The sequence below is a fragment of the Triticum dicoccoides genome, chromosome 7A (genome assembly GCF_002162155.2).
Source record: "Triticum dicoccoides isolate Atlit2015 ecotype Zavitan chromosome 7A, WEW_v2.0, whole genome shotgun sequence".
NCBI classification, from domain to species: Eukaryota; Viridiplantae; Streptophyta; class Magnoliopsida; order Poales; family Poaceae; genus Triticum; species Triticum dicoccoides.
Genome location: NC_041392.1, coordinates 197,662,631 through 197,670,828, shown reverse-complemented (window position 1 = coordinate 197,670,828; position 8,198 = coordinate 197,662,631).

Here is an 8,198-nt window from a genome sequence, read left to right as displayed (position 1 = left end):
GCACACCGTTGGCACATACATCTTTCAACATGTACGCCACTTGTACCTGGGGGCTTCTCAGACAGAAGTTCTTGTCATTCCTTGAGCATCAAGCTCCTCACATATGAGTTTTTTCCATATGTACCTTTTCTTTGCCATTATATGCATCGATATGACTTAAGTTTTGGCCAAGCTGGGTTGCCTGGCTCCTGTGCTTATGCCCTACGTTCCCGTTAGTTTGGCTAGGGCATAAAGGGAGCACCTCTGCGATTGTTACCACCGGGTCATCTGGATGTGTACCTCAGACTGCGTGAAGCCGAAAGCTAGCTTTCTTAAGGGAATATTCGATCAGTGAATTAAAGATGTTTTTTACACTCACTCCGTTGTGCACCCCCAGAAGTTATACAAACCATGGTGCTCACACCACAATTCGGACATGCGCATTAAACGCATACACACCCAGGGAAAGGAACCCTTAACGGAAGTATTCTCTCTGGAAGATATTTCTTATGATATCAATGTAATATAACATAGCTAGCCGGATACAACTTGTCTGTTTAAGCAACTATGACCCCTACGCCTAGTTTTCCAGGCATACCCCGGCCTATTCGGCTGCGGCGGTATTTGGAAACACTCCGCACCTTCGGGACCGGAGGTTGAAGCGAAAAGGTCTGCCATGATAAATGATATATAATTCGGCTAGATGAGGAAAGTACATAGTCACTTGGACTCGAACACCTCCTCTTCTATACCTTCCAATAGGCAATCTAACTTACAATCCTGTTGGGAGTATTTGGCGGCCACCTCTACTTGGTTATACACTAAACTTACGGGAATTTATTCCCCATTCGACCCTAGCGGTCCGACACGAGCCATGTGATTAGGATCCAGCTTGGTATATCGTGTCTTCACCATGGCCCATGCCTCTCGCGCACCCTCTCGGCATGCCAATATCTTCCACAACCGGATATGCCGCCGTGCCCCCTTGAACAGCTCTACCAGCTCCTCCATGCTTCCTGGAGGGGGGTCGGATGGCCATAAAGCCTTGGCCACACTCCGCATCACCTGCCGAGCTTGCTCGTGCAACCGCGACAACCCTTACAGCAGATCACTCGATGATCCAAACACCTCCTCTTCAGGGCGGTTGTCAAAACACCTGCAATTACAGCTTAATCAGCTACAGTTACCTCCAAAGCTGTTATAAAACAATAGTGGACACATAGTGAATATGCCGCCTCGTAGCTTCTTGTTCTCCTTCACAGAGTCGGCTAGCTGAGCTCACACATCTTTCAGTTCTTCGCCTAGTTTGGCGTTCGAGTCTTGGAGTTTCTTCTTCTCTTGGACGACCTTTGTCAATACACGCTCGCCCACTTCTAGTTGCTTTTTGGCTTCGCGTTCTTCGCTTCGAGCGGCATCCAACTGCTCTTGTACTTGGTCTAACAGCCAAACACAAAGATTAACACCCGGATTCGCACTATCGGCGTATCATTCTGAATTCTCGATAGAAGGAAACATTACCGGGAGATGCCTTGTATTTCTCCAGTTCGGCATTGGCAGCAAGCAGCCGACGCTGACACTTTTCCAGCTCCTGAGCTAGCTGGGTGTTCTTCTCTGTAAGCACCTGGTAACACATTGATCCTTAAATCAGTTGTTTCAACTCCTTTAAGTCTTGGGGGCTACTGGTTATCATAGTCAGACAAAATAAATTTACCTGCACATCTTTCAAATGTTGCTTTGTGGCCCTATTAATCCCATCTCGAGCAGCTCGGATATACGCATTGGCCGAGTTGAAGGCGTTAAACGACTCCTCTGAAAAGCCAGGGTCCTGTAAAATGGCCCGGCAGCATCGATGATTCATCACACTTTCCACTTCCGAGTTGGTAATGGATACATCATCCGAGTCCTCGGCTGGAGGACAGTCCGACTTCACCTCCGTATCAGCCCCCGTCTTCATGGTAGGATTTGAATCCTGGCTGCGGGAAGTACGGCTGCTCGAACCTCCGGATACAGTCCGGCGCATCTTTCTCCTGACACATGGATAACAGGAAGGTCATGGTTGGGCATGACTGCTTAGGTGCAGGTTGGCGCATTCATACCTCTTCGATGAAGGCATGACCGTATCTTCGTTTGCCTTCCTCTTGGAAGGCTCACCCAACATGGGGGATGCACTCTTCGGAGGTACCCTGGGAGTAGTACGGCGCGCCGAACCCTCCCCCTTTGGAGCACAAGACGGTGTGGTGGGTAAGAAGGAAGGAGAAATCTCTTTTTGAATAAGGTGTGTTCGGATCACTTACGTGTGAAGCTGGAAGAAGACCGGGGTAGTTGGCGATGATGGCCATCTCTGTGCCATCGTAGCTCGTCTGGTAAAACACCCCCTCCGCAAGCACCACAAATATCCCCGGATCCTCTTCAAACCTGGGATCAAGCTCTCAGTTGTGATCCTCCGGCTGTGGGGCGGGACTATAAAATCCCTCGATGACTTTTCGCCAGTGCTGTCATAGGCAGACAAAGTTAAAAAGTTTATCAAAGGCAATCCGAAGAGGGAGGGAGTAAAAACAGAGGGGTCGGGCCTTACCCAGCTGGGAGGGTTGTACATAGAATACCCATCTCTGAATTTGATGCGGAGAAATTCCTTTTCCTCCCCTTTGAACAGTTCGGCTAATGTTTTAGCCAAAGCGGCAGGGGTATCCGGACCTTTCCGGCCGCAGCGAGAGGCGTCGTCCTCCCCATTGAAGTGCCACATTGGAAGCCCTTTGTACTGGAGTGGCTGAACCCCTCGTGTTTTGGAAATCGCCATAACCTCAATTATTGTGTGTCCGGATTGAGTGAGCTCTTTCATCCTCCTCATCAGCTGACGAACCTCCGCGCCATCTTCCTCTTCGAGACTCCGGGGACACCAACTATGGCATTTCTTCAGTGGGACGCACGCAAATTCAGGAAGACCCTTTCGAACTGGGTCGGGAAGCGCAACGTCCTCTATATAAAACCATTCGGAGGGCCAGTCATCATGTGCCTTCCTTGGTGTACCGGATGGATATCCGGTATCGACGGCGCGCCATACTTCGGCACCGCCCACTTCAAATATTGACCCTTCGTGATTACGCGGGACGAGACAAAACAGCTTCCTCCACAACTCGAAATGAGCCTCGATGCCCAGGAAAAGTTCGCATAAAGCAACGTAACCCGCAATGTGCAGAATAGAGGCCGGAGTGAAGTTGTGCAGCTGGAGGCCATAGTACTCCAGGAGCCCTCAGAGGAACGAATGGATAGGAAATCCAACGCCTCTTAACAGGTAGGGGACAAAACACACTCGCTCTCCCCCCAGACGGATTGGGGAAGTCCTCTGCCTGAGTCCCCTCATTGAAGGAAGCTAGCCCCATTCGAACAGGGACTAGACCTGCGTGGGGAAGGTATCCTTGTGTTTGCTACTTCGTCAAACGACTATGAGACACGGAACACTTCTCCCACTCACCTTTCTCTGGGCCGGGACGAGCGGAGGAGCTGGGGACGGTAGCCATGCTGGAATGGTTTCTCCTAAGCAGTCTCTGGGGATTTCTTCTGCGCAGCGCTGAATGGATCTAGGATCCAATCTCTTTAAGTAGGCGCTCTTCCGCCCATGGATGGGGTGTTATTCGCAAAAAACACTAACTTTCCACATTCGCTCGACACATGGAGGATGAAGATTATTCAACGCACAGAAGCCAAGGAGGCGACATTAGAGTCAATGGCCGAATACATTACTTGGAGATCATTGAAGGGGGAACCTGCCTTGCAATGCCAAAGACAACATATGTGCCGAGCACTTCGCTATTGAAGACTGGTTCGGGGGCTACTGAGGGAGTCCTGGACTAAGGGGTCCTCGGGCGTCTGGCCTGTTATCTATGGGCCGGACTGATGGGCTGTGAAGACATGAAGACCAAAGACTGCACCGTGTCCGGATTGGACTCTACTTGGCGTGGAAGGCAAGGTTGGCGACCGAAGATTCCTTCTTACGTAACCGACTCCATGTAAACCCTAGATCCCCTTGGTGTCTATATAAACCGTAGGGGGTAGTCCGGAGATGACACCACGTATACTCATTACCATATTCATAGGCTAGACTTCTAGGGTTTAGCCATTATGATCTTGTGGTAGATCAACTCTTGTAACACTCATATTAATCAAGATCAATCAAGCAGGAAGTATGGTATTACCTCCATAGAGAGGGCCCGAACCTGGGTAAACATCGTTTCCCCGGTCTCCTGTTACCATCGATCCTAGACGCACAGTTCGGGACCCCCTACCCGAGATCCGTCGGTTTTGACACCGACAAGGGGGGGGGGGGGATCCTACTCTTGGTGGGAGTAGGACTCCCCAGGGTGCGCCATAGTAGAGGGCCGACCCTCCCCCTCCTCCACTCCTTTATATACGGGGGAGGGGGGCACCCCATGGACACACAAGTTGATCAGTTGATCTTTTAGCTGTGTGCGGTGCCCCCTCCACCATAATCCACCTCGGTCATATCGTAGCAGTGTTTAGGCAAAGCCCTGCGTCAGTAGCATCATCATCACCATCATCATGCCATCGTGTTGACGGAACTCTCCCTCGAAGCTCTGCTGGATCGGAGTTCGTGGGACGTCACCGAGCTGAACGTGTGCTGAACTGAGAGGTGCCGTACGTTGGGTACTTGGATCGGTCGGATCGTGAAGACGTACGACTACATCAACCGCATTCTCATAATGCTTCCGCTTACGGTCTATGAGGGTACGTGGACGACACTCTCCCTCTCGTTGCTATGCATCACCATGATCTTGCGTGTGCGTAGGAAAATTTTGAAATTACTACGTTCCCCAATATTCCCTACTCCTTGCATTGACATCAATTGATGGGCATCTCCATAGCCCATTGATTAGCTGCGTCAATGTGAGACTTTCTCCTTTTTTGTCTTCTCCACACAACCTCCATCATCATATTCTATTCCACCCATAGTGCTATGTCCATGGCTCGTGCTCATGTATTGCGTGAAAGTTGAAAAAGTTTGAGAATACTAAAGTATGAAACAATTGCTTGGCTTGTCATCGGGGTTGTGCATGATGGGGGCATTTTGTGTGACGAAAATGAAGCATGGCCAAACTATATGATTTTGTAGGGATGAGCTTTCTTTGGCTATGTTATTTTGAGAAGACATAATTGCTTGGTTAGTATGCTTGAAGTATTATTGTTTTATGTCAATATTAAACTTTTGTCTTGAATCTTATGGATCTGAATATTCTTGCCACAATAGAGAAGATTACATTGATGAATATGTTAGGTAGTATTCCACATCAAAAATTCTGTTTTTATCATTTACCTACTCGAGGACGAGCAGGAATTAAGCTTGGCGATGCTTGATACGTCTCCAACGTATCTATAATTTTTGATTGTTCCATGCTATTATGTTATCCATCTAGGATGTTTTATATGCATTTATATGATTTTTGGGACTAGCTATAAACCTAGAGCCCATTGCCAGTTTCTGTTCTTTCCTTGTTTTTGAGTTTTACAGAAAAGGAATACCAAATAGAGTCCAATTGATGTGCCAATTTTGGATGATTTTTGATGGACCAAAAGAAGGCCCTGGAGCAAAAGAGTTGGGCCAGGACAGTCCCGAGCCGTCCACGAGGGTGGGGGGGGGGGCGCCCTACCCCCCGGGCGTGCCGCCCTATCTCGTGGACGACTCGGGGACCCCCTGACTTGTTCCTGATGCCAAAAATTCCTATAAATATAGAAACCTCTAGAAAATAACCTAGTTCGGGAGTTCCGCCGCCGCAAGCCTCTGCAGCCACCGAAAACAAATCTAGACCCGTTTCACACCCTGCCGAAGGGGCGAATCCCTCTCCAGTGACCATCTTCATCATCCTGGCGCTCTCCATGACGAGGAGGGAGTAGTTCACCCTCGGGGCTGAGGGTATGTACCAATAGCTATGTGTTTGATCTCTCTCTCTCTCTCTCTCGTGTTCTTGGTTCGGCATGATCTTGATGTATCGTGAGCTTTGCTATTATAGTTGGATCTTATGATGTTTCTCCCCCTCTACTCTCTTGTAATGGATTGAGTTTTCGCTTTGAAGGTATCTTATCGGATTGAGTCTTTAAGGATTTGAGAACACTTGGTGTATGCCTTGCATGTGCTTATCTGTGGTGACAATGGGATATTCACGTGATCCACTTGATGTATGTTTTGGTGATCAACTTGCGAGTTCCGTGACCTCGTGAACTTATGCATAGGGGTTGGCACACATTTTCGTCATGACTCTCCGGTAGAAACTTTGGGGCATTCTTTGAAGTTCTTTGTGTTGGTTGAATAGATGAATAGGAGATTGTGTGATGCATATCGTATAATCATACCCACGGATACTTGAGGTGACATTAGAGTATCTAGGTGACATTAGGGTTTTGGTTGATTTGTGTCTTAAGGTGTTATTCTAGTATGAACTCTAGGATAGATTGAACGGAAAGAATAGCTTCATGTTATTTTACTACTAACTCTTGAATAGATTGATCAGAAAGGATAACTTTGAGGTGGCTTCGTACCCTACAATAATATCTTCGTTTGTTCTCTGCTATTAGTGACTTTGGAGTGACTCTTTATTACATGTTGAGGGATAGTTGTATGATCCAATTATGTTATTATTGTTGAGAGAACTTGCACTAGTGAAAGTATGAACCCTAGGCCTTGTTTTCTAGCATTGCAATACCGTTTATGCTCACTTTTACCACTTGCTACCATGATGTCGAGGCCCATAACTATTCTTGCGTGGTGGTTAGTGCGTAAAGGCCAAAGGCCAACTCAGAACAAATACCCAAACCTGTTAGTGCATTGGGGGCTCGCGGAGACGAGCAGAGACTCACGATAATGTGACCCCGTCGCCCCGTCTCATGGACTTACGGCAAGGGCCCAGAATGCCCGGTCGTGCCACGTAGAAAACTCACAGGTGCTCAACGGGCCCGCCCGACTTCCACATCAACTCACGGGTACCCCTCAGGGCCGACCCGACTTCAACAATGGTCTCAAGTAAAGTCCGGGTAACCGTGTGTCCAAAACATGAAGGAGGAAAACCTAAGGAATCACCCTCGGTGAATTCCACTCAATGTAATCATCAAGGTGAATGTATGAGGAACCACCCTCAAGGTTCACACTTGAGGTGTTGCACGTCAGAGCCGTATCAGGAATGGTGAAGGAGGAACCACCCCGTGGGCCACGACCGAATAGCTACACTACAGAGTTGTCATCAGGAGTGTGTTGTGAGGTATCGCCCTCGGCACTCGATAGTAGCTCTGCAGAGTCGAGCAACAAAAGCGGCGTGATGTGATGTGAGGTGTCGGGCTCTGTTCGTCGATCATGTTGATCAAGTCGTCAATGATGAAGCAGGGGCAACAATTACAAGGTGCGGGTCTCTGATGGATCACTATCCAACCTATGCTAAGTAGTTTAGGATAAGCAGGTAAGGTACAATGAGTAGGTTACAAAAGCAGGCTATGCATCAGAATAGGAGCAAACAATAACAGTAGCAAAATCTAATGCAAACACGAGAGAATGAAATGGGCAATATCGGGATGATCAAAGGGGGGGGCTTGCCTGGTTGCTCAGACGAGAAGGGCAGGTCGTCGGTGACGTAGTTGATCACAGCGGCATCGGCAGCCGTCACGGGGTCTACTGAAGAGAAGAGGGGGGAGAAATAGTAAATACATAGCAAGCAAGTGCATAACAGGACAACAGACAGAGCTAGACGTGTTCTAACACAACGTTACGTGATACAGGTGAAGAGGGGAAACATCCGGGAATGTTTTCCTGAAGTTTGGCATTTTCGGATAGGCAAATCGGAGGGGAAAGGTTCGATGTTCGCTATGCTAGGGAAGTGTTGCAGATGAACGGACCGTGTATTCGGGTTCGTCTTGTCGTTCTGAGCAACTTTCATGTACAAACAATTTTCATCCGAGTTTGGATTATTTTTTATGATTTTTCAAAGATTTGAACATTTCCTGGATTTATTATTAATTTGGAAATAGACTAAAATGCTAGGTGCACCCAACTCTGCGTACGCAGAAAAATACCAGAAGCTGACAAGTGGGACAGGGGTCCTAGTTGACCAGTCAACAGAGGGTGAGGCCCTGTCATACACACCAACTAATTAGATGACTAATTAGACTAACCAGTAATTAGTTTAGTTAAACCTAATTAATTAAGTTAATTAATTAATTTA